Consider the following 15,995-nt stretch of genomic DNA (forward strand, 5'->3'; position numbering starts at 1 on the left):
GCACATTGCACATGGCTGCTGCTGGTGTGAGGTGATAGTGGACGTGGGCACACTGCCTGCATCAAGACTAACAGGTAAAGTACAGCAGAAAAAAAGTGAAATCCTGAGTCTCTTGATCACCATTTCAGTTTATTTGGGCTATTTGCTGTACCTGTCTTGTTGTAAGGTGCTGGCTCATGTCTGAATAAGTGCAACTGTGCTGAGTAGCAAAAGTTTCTACTTTACTTTAGTGGGTGAGATGTCCTATGCTGTTTTCCAGTGCAGAGCTTTAGTTTGTAATAATAGTAGAGCCCCTCATGAAATTTGATTCATTAAGCATCTTCATGGCCACGAGAAGTTGACAAGTTACCATGTGATGCAGAGGGAGACAAAGGAGCATCTGGCATGAGACTTCAGCTTTTGACTCTAAGGCTGCCCCTCTAAAAGATGAGCATGAGCCTCAGGCAGATCTCTCTGGTGTTTGCTGGAAAAGGAGGAGGACAATTCAAGAGAAATATCTGCAGAGAAGGTCCTGGCAGGCAAGGAGCTGGCTGAAGTTAGACTGTGCCTGGAGCATTGCAGGTGCTCGAAGCCACAGGCTGTGAGCAGCAGTAGTTTAAACAGAGGAAAAAATGCCTAGTGGAGTAAAATATATTGTAGCCATCAGGATGATGAAAAAGTAGAGTTGCTGATTCCTTAGAACTATTAATAGATAACTATAAAAAAGACCATCTTCACTGAGCTGCACTGTCCTGCACCATTACTGTTTCTTGTCCTCTCTAAGACCTGCAGCTCTGCCAGCACTGAGGCTGGAAGAACACAAATGTTTCCTCAGCCATGCTCAGGCATTCATGGCACTGGCTTTCTGGGCTGTTTTGTACTTCAGATATCACCTTTCTCACCCTGTCATGTTTTCATTAACATGAAATTATTTTTGCTCTGCTTTCCTTCAGTCTTCATACTGAATTTCACTGTAATTTATTTACTGACTCTTTTTCTACTCTTAATGGTTTTGTTATGGACTATATGATGCCATAAGAGACTAAACACCTCTGTTTATAAAGAGGTGCCCCTCAAGATTTTCCAGGCTTTCTTTTACATACTGCACTGAAATTTTGAATTTTTGAGGTTATTCCTGCACCCTGTAAAATGGTGAAAAACTCATTATTGATTCCAGAGGGACAGGTCTGATCACTAAAATTAATGAGTCAAAATTTTCACAGCTCTAGCTGACTTCAATACCAATCATCCTTGTGCATGTCAGGATGAAATACAAACCACAAGTCAGTAAACAATTAATTGACCTATTTTTTAGGTGGATGTATCAGAGTTAGTGGGCAATGCACTTAGGCAGCTTGAGGCAGAATTGAGGTCTCATATTTTTAATGCTTCATATATTTGTAGGTACTGAACTCTGAAGAAAAATAGTGATCATCATCATTGTACATTCCTGTCAAAAACACAAGTCAGAATTTCACTGCACCAACTCAGTTAAAGCACATGTCAGAGAAGCGGAAAGAGTTAATGATCCTTACATTTAAAATACACTCTGTATTTACAATCTGGATTTCACTTCAGCCCCCACTATAGGCTCTATAAATTTCTCTTTACAACTGTATAAACCTCTGCTCACTTCTCTCAGCACAAGTACTTAGAGAGCGTGACCAGATTCTGAAAGCCATAAATTCTATGAATTTTGCAATATTTTGTGAGATGCTTCAGTATTCCTTTCATTCCCTTTTTCTTTTTTTGACTATAAATAGAGCCTTCGTTCTGCAACCAGTCTCCAAAGGTCACCTTACAATGTTTTGCTATTTCCCATATTAAGCAGCAATGCTTTTCAGCTGACATTCCAACTTCAAGTCATGCATGTGAGCATGATGTGAGCTTGCTTCAGACCTCAGTGAGAGGGCTGCACACAAGACTGCTGTATAATTGCCGAGAAAGATAACATCCATTGTCAAAAGGGGCACTTCATCAAACAAAATTTAGCTGCATGAATACAAGTGTCTCCAAATATTTGGTTCATGCTAAAAATATAGCACATTTATTAAAAATATATATTTATAAACATTGGTATGAACAGACACAGATGTTAAGCAATTGAGAAAGGAAAAATAGCCATATAATGTATTTCTCCCAACATTTTATCAGGTTTAGGCAGACCTTGTTCAATGGAATTGTTTTTTTTCATGATTGCACCATATGTTCATTCTAAATAAAAAGCTTGTCAGATTCAATGTAAGTAAAAGTAAGAACCAAGAGAAAAAAAACATTTGACCTAAAAGACACGTGATCTGGGCTATGAAGCTATCTTTGAGTTCAGTCTTTGCGGGTATACAGCATACATTTCTATGTACAGTTTCTTTATTTTCTTTTTTTTCCTTTCCTTTTTTTGTTTTCCTTTTTAAATATTTTTAAATTGTGTTAAAACAACATAACCCTGGTGAATTTCTTCAAAGCTACAACTTACATAACTGCAGTCATTCTCCCCCAAACTGAAAACCAAACCAAAAGGGAGAGGGCAGGAGAGAAGAGTTAAGCTTATTACTGTGTGAAAAAGTCTTGTTAAATTAATTGTGCTTCAGTCTTCGCTGCCTTCAGGCAGTGCTTTTATGATGTGTTAATATAATACAGAGTCAATTCTGATTAAAGAACTTGTCAATAGTCAGCAACGTTTGTTGTCACTCTTAATGGCCTTTTTATCTGGTCTATTTGCATGCCTTCTAGTTTACAACGTTGTATAAATATACACAAAAATGATCACAATGAGGTTCAGAATTGTCCCAATAATTCCAAGCATTGCCAAGATGGTTTCTTCTTTGCTTTCCTTTTCTTGACTGCCTTTATCTTCTTCATTTCCGCTAGTGATTACCATCTTGGTGGCCAGTTTCTTTATCCTCCCCTTCAGAATAACCTAGATTTAGGAACAAAAACATCAAAACGGATTATTAGTTGGAGTATAGAAACTCATATTAATAGTGTAGCCAATGGCAGAATTTTTTGCCCCATGACCTATTTTATTAAGAATTCACTTGGAAAAGGATTAGTATTTCTATTAGCTATTTAGTAAATAAAATTATTGTTCGGCTACTCTGTGGTTTACTTATAACCCTCGACTTACATGCCAGCAATCACTCCTAGCACACATAACTCAGCTACTCTGTCATTATAAAACTGGACAGAAATGTACCATGAGCTGTGACTCCTCCAGCATCAGCAGGGACTTTGCCTGGACTGGGACTGCAGGAGATCATCTTGCTGTGCTGTGGAGACCCCATAATTACCCTTCAGTACCAAGAAGCGAGAGAGGGAAATAAAACTGGGAAGACCTTGCTTCCTTTTTTACTAGAAAAAGATCATTAAAGAGAAAGGCATTTTGTCTCCCGATGAGAAGGAAGACAGCAGCGACTTCTTAATAAATAATTCAGAATAAAAGCAAAACCAAAATAACATCCATCTTGGCTTTTATTTTCCTCGTTCTTAATGTACGATGAAAAGTTACTTGCAGTGCAGTGAGCTGAAATGTATCGATCTGCCTGCAGGGAAAATACAGCCATTTCCCAAGCAACAGCCCCAGCCTAAAAAAAGAAGATTCTTCAAATATGGGACAAGCACTGACTCCCAGCACAGCTGAAGCCACAAACAAAGAAGCTGCCTTGGTCTTCCCACCATGGGTAAACATCTGATTGTTCAAATTAGAAATGAATAAATTCTAATCTGTGTTTATCTAACACTGCAAATTTTAATCACATGGGCAAACTAGAGTGTCCCAGAAAACTGAAAAAGATTGGCTGGTCTCCCAACATCAACTGATCTGCCAAGACCTGGGTTCAGGCAAAGCCCTGCTGTTGTCTTCCAAGCTACAAACCATATTCCATCGTATTGCTGCAGCAGAAAGCAATGGTAGGATGTTGAAGAAAATTGTTCCCCAACAGTTCCCGCCTAAAAGAAGAATTTGATTTGGTCATTTAGTGCGCTCTCATTCCTCCCTCCACTAACTCACAGAGCAAAACCTGTACCTGCCAGGCAGTGCATAGGTTCAGGGTGGTGAGGGCTCCCCAGGAACTGGCTGCCACCTCTGTGGGCACTCCCCTCTAGCAGGTATCATCAGAGGAGAGTCCTGACCTGCAGCTCCTGGAGCTGTTCCTGCACTGCACAGCCACAGAGCAGCAGCCAGAGTACTGAAAGGATGGAAAGGACTGGGAGAGGTAAGGAAATCCTGCAGTGGAGAGACTGAGAGGAAGAACTGACAAAAGGAGCCAGACAAAACAGCCTGTATTTTTGTCACATCTGCAAATTGTTCATATATAGGACAGAGAGTAACTGCTGGCAACTTCCTAAAAGTGTTTGATTCCTAGAAGGTACAAGTGATTAGTGGAAAGTAAGGCAGAAGTCAGGCTTTGCAGAGGCCCTTGTACTTGCATTAGCATTTACATGTTTTGTCTTATTGTAACCTGTGGATCAGAGGGAAAAATAAGAAGGGAGTCAGAAACCTGAGAGTACCCACAGCAGAGGGCATGAAACATCAGAATATCAAGCATCAGAGCATCAAATATCAGCGCATGATCATCCAGAAGGTCTTTGGGCAGCCTGCCCCTGGAAAGCAAAACTTCACAGGCACAGGGATTATGGCTCCTGCTGTCCCTCTCCAGATTCCCTTCCAGCCCTCAGAAACTCTGTCTCCAGAGTTCCTCCAGCCACAGCCATCTCAGCTCTTCCTGCAGGACCTACCTCTTCTAGCAGCAGAAGGGTTTTGTTGTATTTGCCCCTGCTGGTGTCCAGAGGAGGGTTTGGCTGCACCTGGTGTGTCCCTACCTTGTTAGCTGCCACTGAGCAGTCAGTGGTATCTTAACAAGCAGCTTGTCTCTGGGAAATCACAGCAGAGTTCCTACCAAGGCCATTTACACTAACATCACAACCTAAGTGCATCCCCTCCGTGTGGCATCAGAGCACAAACCCACATCCCAGGCTGTGACATGCAGCCATTGCTTCACCCACAGAGCCATGAGTCATTTGGATATGGTGTTCTTTTCCCCTTCAGGAGCTGGAAGGTTTTCTTTCTGACCAACTGTTTGAATTTCTCTGTTTATTTGAGAATCAAGTAGGATTACAAATATAGCCTGATAAAATCTCAGGCCTGGAATGCAAGGATTTGAGGGGAGAGTGAAGTTCTTTCTGGTTGGTTCCCACAAGAGCTGAACACTCTTGATTGGTTCCCACAGAAATATGATCATACCCAAGCATCTTGTGGGTCAAGATTTTCTGGTTTGGACAAAGAGAAGGAACAATTTGACTCTGCATCCTGTGGTTTGGGCAGAGTTTCCCATTCACACCAAAAAACCCACAGAGAGTGCAGCAAAGCCCCAGCTGGGGCAACTTTGTTTGCAGCCACTGGCACTCTTAACTTTGGTACAGTGACCCTGTACCACACATGCTGGGAAATCCTGATTCCAGAATTAATGTGAACAGAGGCAGCATGGGGGCTCAGACAGCATCTGATCTCCTGTTATTAACATCCTCATTCTTTTCTTAATAAACTGCAGCACGAAGTCAATATCAAATTCTCTCCTGCAGAACGCTAGATCCTAAAATTAACATCAATCTAAAAAGTAGCTAAATAATTCACAAATGAAGGAGACAAATCAAAGGCTATTAGATACAAAGACAAAGCCTCTGGCTTAGCAAATCCTTGAGTTATGAATTTTTTGTAAGCTATGAAATTATTCTGGGGAAGTATCACCACATCTTTGCCTTATTATTAAAGTCTCTTCCAGGCATTACTGCCTAATGAGAAAGGCAGAGGTCCTTGAGCTGCACAGTCTCTGGTCTGAGGCTGAACAATCACATTTTTCCTCTTTGCAAGCTGTACTTATTAGCAAGGAGATAGTGGGTGGTTTCAGTCCAGGTGACATGAATCAGACTTCCAGGTTATTTCTGTCTCACTAAGAGGCCGTAACTGAGGGAAAAGTGCTCAGTGTGATGCAGTGAAACATGCACAGGGAAACAGGTGGCTGGAACGTGATGAACAACAAGGGGGCATCAGCAATTGAGAGTTTGCACATGGGCTGGTGCACAGTGTGATTTGTGGGAGGTTTTCTCTATGTGCTGTATTTGGCTCATGCTTTGGTGAATCCTGGGACTGCAAAAACTGCATCTTTTTTTGGATGAAACCATGCCCAAAAAAGTGCTTTCAGCCCATGGCAGTAGGCATGCAGACAAAAGCTGGTGTGAAGTGAAACCCCCAAAACACACCTAGTGTGGGCACTGGCAGCACAGGTTTCCCTGCAGGGATTGCTCCTGTGGATTTGCACTGCTCACTGTTTGATACATCACCTAAGCTACAGGAGGGAGCAGCAATGACTGGGTGTTAAGAGGAGTTTAGTTTAACATTCAAACAGGACACGACTGGGACCAAATACAATTACAGTAAATTCACGAATACAAGCCGCACGGACTATAAGCCGCATATCCGGTGTGTTGCCAACATTGTTGCCTTTGTTAATAGATAAGCCGCTCTCGGAATATTAGCCGCAATTTAGTTCGTTGCGAACTTTCACAAAGTTGTCATTTAGTAACACAATTGCGGGATCGCCGGGGCTTACTGGCTTACTGCCGACCTCGGAAACATTGTTTCCAAGTGAAAAAAGACACACCCTTTATTTACAAGCCGAAAAAGACAGGAACAATAGTGTGGTCATTTTGCGAGCATTCCCAATGGATCTGCTCTGCCTTTAAACAGTCGCTCAGCCACGCGGGCTGAGCTCCGAGCGGAGCCACATCTCCGTGCTGGCACAGACACCCCGCTCAGCCCCGCGGGTGAGCGGCCCCCCCCAGCCCTCTCCCAGCAGGGCGAGCGGCTGCTCTACGCCTCTCCCAGCACGGCGAGCAGCTGCTCTACCCCTCTCCCAGCAGGGCGAGCGACTGCTCTACCCCTCTCCCAGCAGGGCGAGCGGTTGCTCTGCCCCTCTCCCTGTGAGCTGAGCGGCCCCCCCCAGCCCTCTCCCAGCAGGGCGAGCGACTGCTCTACCCCTCTCCCAGCAGGGCGAGCGGCTGCTCTACCCCTCTCCCAGCACGGTGAGCGATTGCTCTACCCCTCTCCCATCAGGGCGAGTGGTTGCTCTACCCCTCTCCCAGCAGGGCGAGCGGCTGCTCTACCCCTCTCCCAGCAGGGCGAGCGGTTGCTCTACCCCTCTCCCAGCAGGGCGAGCGACTGCTCTACCCCTCTCCCAGCAGGGCGAGCGGCTGCTCTGCCCCTCCCCCTGTGAGCTGAGCGGCCCCCCCCAGCCCTCTCCCAGCAGGGCGAGTGACTGCTCTACCCCTCTCCCAGCAGGGCGAGCGACTGCTCTACCCCTCTCCCAGCAGGGCGAGCGGTTGCTCTGCCCCTCTCCCTATGAGCTGAGCGGCCCCCCCCAGCCCTCTCCCAGCAGGGCGAGCGACTGCTCTACCCCTCTCCCAGCAGGGCGAGCGGTTGCTCTGCCCCTCTCCCTGTGAGCTGAGCGGCCCCCCCCCCAGCCCTCTCCCAGCAGGGCGAGCAACTGCTCTACCCCTCTCCCAGCAGGGCGAGCGACTGCTCTACCCCTCTCCCAGCAGGGCGAGCGGCTGCTCTACCCCTCTCCCAGCACGGCGAGCGGCTGCTCTACCCCTCTCCCAGCACGGTGAGCGATTGCTCTACCCCTCTCCCATCAGGGCGAGCGGCTGCTCTACCCCTCTCCCAGCAGGGAGAGCAGCCGCTTCATCCTTCTCCCTGCGAGCCTAGCAGCTCCCTCAGCCCTCTCCCTGCAAGCCCAGCCAGCCCCGCAGCCGCACAAGACTGAAAACACTTTAAAAAGTACAGAGAAATATCACACACTTTTATCGAACTGCCAAGGTAACTCGCCGAGGTAACTCACCCCGATAACAACCCCCGCCCCTCAGTAACGCCGCCATCCACAGGCAGGCAATAAGCTGTTCTCTGATTGGTTCATCGTCGGAACAACGGGAAACCATGGATTTCAAAGTGTTTCGGCTCGGGACTAGACTGGTATGATACTAGGTAAGGGCAGATATCACATTTTTGTCCATAGATTAGCCGCACCCAAATATTAGCCGCACTTCCGGGTTTCCACCAAAATTTTTGTCTAATTACTGCGGCTTGTATTCGTGAAATTACTGTATATCGGTACTTTGCCAAATATAGCACTGTTGAAATCAAGGTAAGCGTTGACTTTGTACAGTGAGGAGACCAGAATCAAAATTACATCTCCATATGTAAGGACTGACCTTGGGAGAAGAGTTGCACTCTCCCAATGGCCAACTCAAGCCTTTAACCTTCACAAATCTCACGCTCAGAGCATTTTTTTTGCTGGCTGGGGTTTGTGGGTGTTTTTTGCTATTGGGGAAATACTGCTGTCAGTTTTAGTATAATTACCCCAATTAAGAAAACAGAAAAGTCATCTGGCTTTCTGGGTACCTTTTCTCAGTCTTCATTATTCTCTTCTAGAAATTGATGTTATTTATTTGACATTGTTTGTTATTTTTATGATTCTTATGACACATTTTTCCTTTTTTATTTTTCTGATGGTACTTCATGTTTGACAGAAACATTCCTTTTCCTTACCCAGAACCACTGCTAGAACTGCTGAGATTGGAGGGCTAGAGAATACTAAATTTACCATTTCTTTTAATAACCATCCTTCTTATTTAATTACTACCTCATTAGGAGAGCACTTTCCTGCCACATCAAAATTAATGTCTTTCCTACTTCATTTTGTAAGAGTCATCGTTAACCTAACATCAATCTCTGAAAAGATATGTATTCCAAAAAGCTATCCATTAAAAGATAAATATTCTGTGTATTCTGCACTGCACATGGGAGACAAGGACAGTTCAGTGGTTGGGACACTCCATGCACTATTCATCTCCTTGCACTTCTGCTGACTTCATATATGTCTACAGGAAATCCACTTATTCTCTCTCTGCCTCAGTGTTTCATCTGTGGGATTCTTTGAAGAATGTTATTCAGCCTACAGCAGAAAATGGTCCATACTGAAAACACAGCCTCACAAATATTTCCAAAAGAGGAGCACACTAACATGAAAAGTTTTAAATCCAGCTGTGCTATGACATACACCCACTACCATCTCCCCAAATCTGGGGAACGTGCTGCACATCACTGCTATTGAAAACAGTCCAGTGAACCAGGAAAAGCATTTCTAGCCAAAGATCTTTTTGCATCTTTTTGTTCAGTGTGAATGATCTGAAGGTGATGGCTTGATGGCAGGGCTTTGGAAAAGGCAGTAGCAAGTGCATGTTTGAGAATTTACTGCAGTATGTTTGTCACATCAAAGATACAAAGCACATCCCTCACAAAGCACCTACCCTGACACATCTGACAGTTTTTGAATATGCTGGCACCTTGACTTGATCTTGAAAAAGTTTTGTAATGTTAAATCGTTTCTCCTCTAAGTCATTATTTATGAGCTCCCCAAAGAGGCTGCGAGTGGAGGGCTCAGCCAGCAGGGTCTGAGCTCCGGGGAGCTCAGAGAAGGGCAGCATCATCCAGGCTCTCCCGGGGGCCCTCTGTGCTCCTGATCAGCCCCGTGCTGTCATGTATTATCTGGCACCTTGAAAAACAAGAATGGGAACTTCTGAAAACCTGCCAGGGTCAGATGCTCAGCTGGTACAAAGCAGTCTTCCTCCCCCAGTTCAGCTCAGCCACCTCCATTTACATCAGTTGAGGATATGGCTCCTTGTTTTCAATCTACCTTAAATATCAGCGAGCACAAATTTTGTATTCTTAATCCATAATCACAGACAATCACCAGCCAAATTGTTTTGATATTTAAACTTGTTTACAGTCCCCAGGCTATTAGTTGTGATGACACATTAAGAGATAAGAGAGCTTTAATTTTCTGAGGATAGTTCCACCCTCTGGGGATAAGAAACATGCAGCGGAAACTTGTTTTGATTAGCAAACTGAAGAGGGCACAGAAATCATACAAAGTGGAGTGTGAGTTCAGATGTTGCTGGAGCTGACACCTTCTCTTATCTCACAAACAAGTGCTCGAATTACCAAACAAGGAGGAGAGGCTCCTCGAGGATTTAACCTCACTTGAAGATCACAGCCAAATGCAGTTTTGTTCCTTTTCTCCTAATAAGTACTTCTAGCCTCATTTTCCTCCAAGGGCAAACTTGGGAAGGTGGGTGCTTGGCTTAAATCCTGGACAGCCCCCAAGCAAGATGCAGAGCAGGGCATTAAATGTTACATTTGTGCTTGTTTGCGGCTCTTTTTCTAGGGATTACATTGTCACATTCTCACTTCTGTGATGACTGTGTATCTGCTCTTGACCCTTGTGCTGTTTCTTACTGGACAGAGCTCTCCTGAACACCAGTAACACAGGATGCTGTCAGCTATCAGTCAAGATCCTGCTCACAGAAGCACTGGTAAGTGCAGGGAACCACATTTACATTTATTCTTATAGCTGGATTTCAGGGAACTGAAAGGCACCATGTAAATGCAAGATAAGGCCAAGAGGAGCTCTGGGGTTATAAGGAGCTTGACTAAAAGCTCATCCATACACAGCAGTGTGCACAGGCAGTACACAGCATGGATGAAGAGCAGAGGAATCAAAATGGAAAGAGCAGAAATTAATAAACAGTAGAAATCAGAATGCCCAAGAGAAGCAAAGTCCTGCCATGAGAGTAGGGGGAACTAGAGAAGGTGACCATGGGGAGGTCCTTCATTAGAAAAAAAAAAGATCAGAAGGAACAGGAATGTGAGCCAGGTTCACTAACACTCCCCAGCAGTGAGCAGAGAGACCAGTGCCTAAAGCAAAGGGATGTCTCAGTGGAGAGAGGACACAAGCACTTATGTAGTCCTCAAGCAGGAAAATAAACCCACATCAGACTGCTGCTCTGCTGCAGGTTTTAGTCAGTGGGAAATACTTGCTATTTATAGCACTACAGTCTGGATATTTCCAAAGGTCTCAGCAATGTGAGATCCCCTCTAGAATAAAGGGAAGCACTCAGCAGCAAAGAGGTTATTCTGAGAGGGCAGAATTTCAATAAGTAATGTATTACAGGGCTCATCCTGCTCTCCACCTTGGGTCTGTTCCAGTTTGTTCTGGCAGCAGTTTTTGTCCCCCAGGCAGCTTAGAACTCAGGAGAGGAAAAGCACTTGCAACCAGTTTTACAGTTCTTCCTTCTCCTCGTTTATGTCTCTGGGACTGCTCACAGCTGTGATATGCTCAGGATACCTAAGCTCTATTGTAAAGAAATCCAATATTTTCCATACAAATATTCTTATTTTAGAAACAAAGCTGTAATGCATAGCAGAACAATGATCCTCAAGCACCAGGCTGTTACTACTGTGCAGACAGTGCCATGCCCAGACTCACTGGCAACCTTTGGTTCCTACAGCAAGGCTTCCCATGTCAGGATTCATAAGGCTTCACGAGCCCATGTCTCCTAGATTGTGAAGAGACAAACCTGACCAAAGGGAGAGCAAATTACCCTTTAACCCACAATCCTTTCCCTTTCAGCATGAGTGCACTATGAAGAATTAATTGTTACAGATCAAAATTAACGGTCTATATAAAACACCACTGGAGGAAGCATTTATGATTAATAGTTCAAATTTAACAAGTCCAGAGGTTATTAATTTTCTGGTTGTGGTGGCTTTAGTTTGAATTGGGTGGAAACACTAATTTGATGTAGTGGTTTTCATTTTCTAATTTGAGTTTTTTTGGCTAATGTACTAATTGATGTGGTGGGTTTAGTGTTGGCTAAATTGTTAGTGTACTTACTAGAGTTATTGATTTATTTTTTGTTGTGAGATAGGACTAGGAGAAAGGCAAAATAGGCCTACATTTTGAAGGGTACAATGAAAATGTTTCTTAATAGAAACTAAAAGGAAAAATAATAAGAATCAGGGAAAAAAAATCTAAAAATTAAAATTTATTATTTTTTAAAAAATAAAAATATTTTTAACAAGTCACTTTGCAGTACCAACAATTCAGCTTAAATTTAATTCAGCTTAATTTTTTAAAAAATATTTCTATATGTATCTCCTTTTTTTCTCACTAAATGTCATATGTGCAAAACCACCACACTGGTTCAACCTAAAGAGTAGTGAAAATTCAGTATGCTTGTGTTTGGTTTAGACTGTCCTATTTTGTGTTCACACCCCATTTTCCTGATACACAGCACTCAGCTTGGTTGCTCTGTGCTAATGCTCAGAAGCAGAAGCATTTGACTCTCAGTGGAATGGTGACATACACTTGCCATTTATCTCCTTTTAAACACTCATTATTTCGTTTCAGACTTTTAGATTTCCAGAGCAATACTAGTGCAAGTATTGCTCAATTTTATTAGAAAAAGTCAGTTGGTCCAACCTGTGCTTCTCTTTGTTGTTCCAGAGAGGAAAACTAAATCCTGACTTGTTGGAAGTTAGTGACAATATTCTCTCATATTCACAGAAATCAGAGTTCATGGGCTGCCTTTCATTTTAGCAGGCAACAAGAAATTCTTTAAGATTAATAAATACAAAAATTGGTTGAATAAATGAAAAGCAAGGGACAACTTTAACCCAGGAGTAGTCAGTATTTAAATTAGTTCATGAATGCAGCTATTTTTAGTAGAATCTTATTCTTTGACTTTGGTACTCAATATTGTTTTCTTTCTGTTTTGGTATTTTTCAACCCAGCCTCTTCAGTGAACCTGTCACTACAGTGTCCTCTAGCAATGAGGTCAAAAGATAATTAAAGGACTTCTGAAAAAGTATCCAGTTGTTATTTTTCACTTGTCATTGGGCAATTTGGAACAAAATGAAAAATCGGCTTTTATTCTTCAGGCCACCTCGAGCGCTGTAAATCTCTTACCATATCCCTGTAGCCATCTTTTTGCAGGACTGACAAATCCCAGTCTGTCTAGTGGTATCCTTGTACAGAGGCTTTTGGTTATTTTTTCTTGCCTTTCTCTCTGGCTTTTCTATTAATATGGAGTTTTGAGCAGCAGATGGCAAAACCTTTCTGGGTTTCAGGTATTAATGTCCAGCTTGTGAGCTGAAGATGTACTGTCCTTACTCCAAAGACTTTGTCATTTACACATATCAAGGTTGGCAGAAAGGACACTTCTTGTTGGAAAGGGAAGGGAAGGGAAGGGAAGGGAAGGGAAGGGAAGGGAAGGGAAGGGAAGGGAAGGGAAGGGAAGGGAAGGGAAGGGAAGGGAAGGGAAGGGAAGGGAAGGGAAGGGAAGGGAAGGGAAGGGAAGGGAAGGGAAGGGAAGGGAAGGGAAGGGAAGGGAAGGGAAGGGAAGGGAAGGGAAGGGAAGGGAAGGGAAGGGAAGGGAAGGAAAGGAAAGGAAAGGAAAGGAAAGGAAAGGAAAGGAAAGGAAAGGAAAGGAAAGGAAAGGAAAGGAAAGGAAAGGAAAGGAAAGGAAAGGAAAGGAAAGGAAAGGAAAGGAAAGGAAAGGAAAGGAAAGGAAAGGAAAAAAGAAAAGAAAAAAGAAAAGAAAAGAAAAGAAAAGAGAAAAGAAAAGAAAAGAAAAGAAAAGAAAAGAAAAGAAAAGAAAAGAAAAGAAAAGAAAAGAAAAGAAAAGAAAAGAAAAGAAAAGAAAAGAAAAGAAAAGAGAAAAGAAAAGAAAAGAAAACTAACACTTCTCCCTACCACACACTGGAAATTATGATAAAGATTTGAACTTTGAGCCCAGTGTTCTCTCTTCCATTCTTTTGCCCATCTTTCCTGAGGTTAACAAAGTAGAACAATAAAAATCTATCATGAGCACAGCTGGATGCTGAAAAATTCAGATATGTAAAAAAAAAAAAAACAAACAAACCAACAAATAATTAAAACCCGTAGAAGTCCTCAAATTTGCAACATTTTCGCAGATAAAAGTAGTATTAGCTGAAAAAGCTTTGTGAACGAATGAGATGCTAAAGTATTGTTATGATTTCAGACCTATTTTCCTATTTCAAGGGCATGTTCAGGCTTCTCTTTTAGGAGCAAAAATACATTGAAGCCCTGTACAAGGAAAAAATGCAATATCCAAGTCTCAGAGAAAGACAGGTCTCCGTTATCTGCCAGAAGGCACATAACCTCTGTCATAAGCAATTTGAAGATCTGCCCTCACCACTGCATGTTGGAATGGAAACTGAACTGCTTCAAAGACATTTAAGAAATATTAAGAGAAGGGAAAGTGACATAAATTTATATTAATTTGTTGCTATATAATATCTCCAAGTTCAGCCAAGGCCAGGAGATAATTTGGCCTGTAACGGATCAAGCTACCTTTAGCTCAGATGTGACCCCTCCTTACAAAACAAATGTGCAGCAGAGGAGCATTCAGAGGCCTGAGGGATATAGAAGTAGAGTTTCTCTAGGAAAGATCTTTTAGTGTGTAAATAAAAAAACATCTATAAAGCCTAAAATCTCCACTTTTACTTCCATCTATATATTTAGTCCAAAATTAATTTTTAATTATGGGTACATTAAAGGACACTACAATTAAATCTAGCCAACTGACACTTTCTGGTTTAGGAGAATTGTCATCAGAGTTTTTTTAATAATTTTAAAATTATAACTGTTTGGTTTGATATTATACTTATCATCCATTTGTCTCAGCAAAGAATATTTTTTTTAGAAAAAAATCACCTAATTTTTCTGTTTATAGGAATGATACTTGTAAATCATTTTTTTAATCCGTATAAAAACCTGACAACCATTTCTGTGAAATACTCAAATATCTTTACTTTGAAGCAAGGACCATATTTTCAATTTTTACTGTGGCTGAGATGGTTTGATTTAAGTGCTGAGGAAGTTTTGTGTCTCTGAAAAACATGTTTGTTTTTAAGTGGTAGGTTTTGTAAAAGAAATTACTTATCTTGTAATTTCTTTCCTGTTTAATTACTCTCCTAGCTTAGTGCATCCTTGCAGGACTGTGATAGGTTGAAATGGCATTGAAAGTTTTCAGTAAGAAAATTTGAACAGCAGAAGGTTTCCATTTCGCTTTTAAAAATAACTTCTTTGGGTGTTTTTGGTATTAATTTACAAAGACCACCCAAAAATGCCATAGTTAAATGTGATCTAAAAAGAATTCAGCCTCCATCTATTCCTGCATTATCAGGTAAGCTTTAGGAAGCACTAAATTCCAGTTTCGGTCAGAGTACCATGCATTTGCCATAGAACAGGAGAAAAAGAATCTTTTTTTTGTAGAATGTTTCAAATTTTCAATTTTTTTTTTTTTTTGTTAAAATTTAAAGATGTCAGGAGAATCTGAAGAGAGGAACAGCAGTCTTTTGTCTGCAAGTGTGAGAAGCTGCTCTGAGGAACAGGACAGGTTGCTCACACAGTGCTTTTCAAACCTGTTCCCTGGTCTGTGTTCCTTGGAGCCTGCCTTGGGCCTGGGGGTTGGAATATCTGAAAGTGGCAACTACTGGCCAGTAGTGTAGGGGAAGGTAATAGGAGCTGCAGGATGTGCTGCCAGGTCCTCTGAAAAACTTACATCAGACACCCACAATTATGGATACTTGCAGTCTTGCTCTGATTTTTGCCTTAGGTTACCAGCTGTACTGGGGAGCAGTGATGCTCAGAATTGCTCTTGAGGTGCTGCAAATGGAAATGAGTCAGTGTTTGCACGTGGCAAGGACCCACATGGTGGAACACCCTGGAATGCCCCAGCAGGAAATAATTTTGCCTTCACAGCAGAGCCTGAACTATGCCTTGAAAAGAGAATCAAGTATTGAACTCACAAACTGAGACATTTATTATGCGCACCAAGTGAGACTCGGATCCTGCGCAAAAATAGTCTGTGACTGATGCACCTGTGCAAGGTGGCAAATTAATGGAGTAGAGACAATTGTGCTTACAGCATTTCTTAGCTTCAAGTGCTGAGCTGTGCAACCTTGATAATGTTCTTTCCACATACTGTTTTGTGTGTAATTATTACCTGTATCAGCCCAAATTTAAAAATAGAGCACTTCCCTATTGAATGTCTCTTTCAGGACGCAGTTGCAGCAGACTTTTAAAGGTTCCAACACC

The 15,995-nt window shown here is 42.4% G+C and overlaps 1 long non-coding RNA gene across 4 annotated transcripts in view; it reads right to left on the reverse strand.

The window, feature by feature from the left end:
- Positions 1-1,345: 1,345 nt before the first annotated feature.
- The window catches only part of LOC116997381, a 146,023-nt gene continuing 131,373 nt past the window's right edge, over positions 1,346-15,995 (reverse strand). For all 4 annotated transcript variants that reach the window (XR_004418173.1, XR_004418175.1, XR_004418174.1 and 1 more), the window contains one exon: positions 1,346-2,896. This is a non-coding gene — a long non-coding RNA (uncharacterized LOC116997381). The remainder of the gene's footprint in view (positions 2,897-15,995) is intronic.

Source organism: Catharus ustulatus, chromosome 6 (genome assembly GCF_009819885.2).
Source record: "Catharus ustulatus isolate bCatUst1 chromosome 6, bCatUst1.pri.v2, whole genome shotgun sequence".
NCBI lineage: Eukaryota > Metazoa > Chordata > Aves > Passeriformes > Turdidae > Catharus > Catharus ustulatus.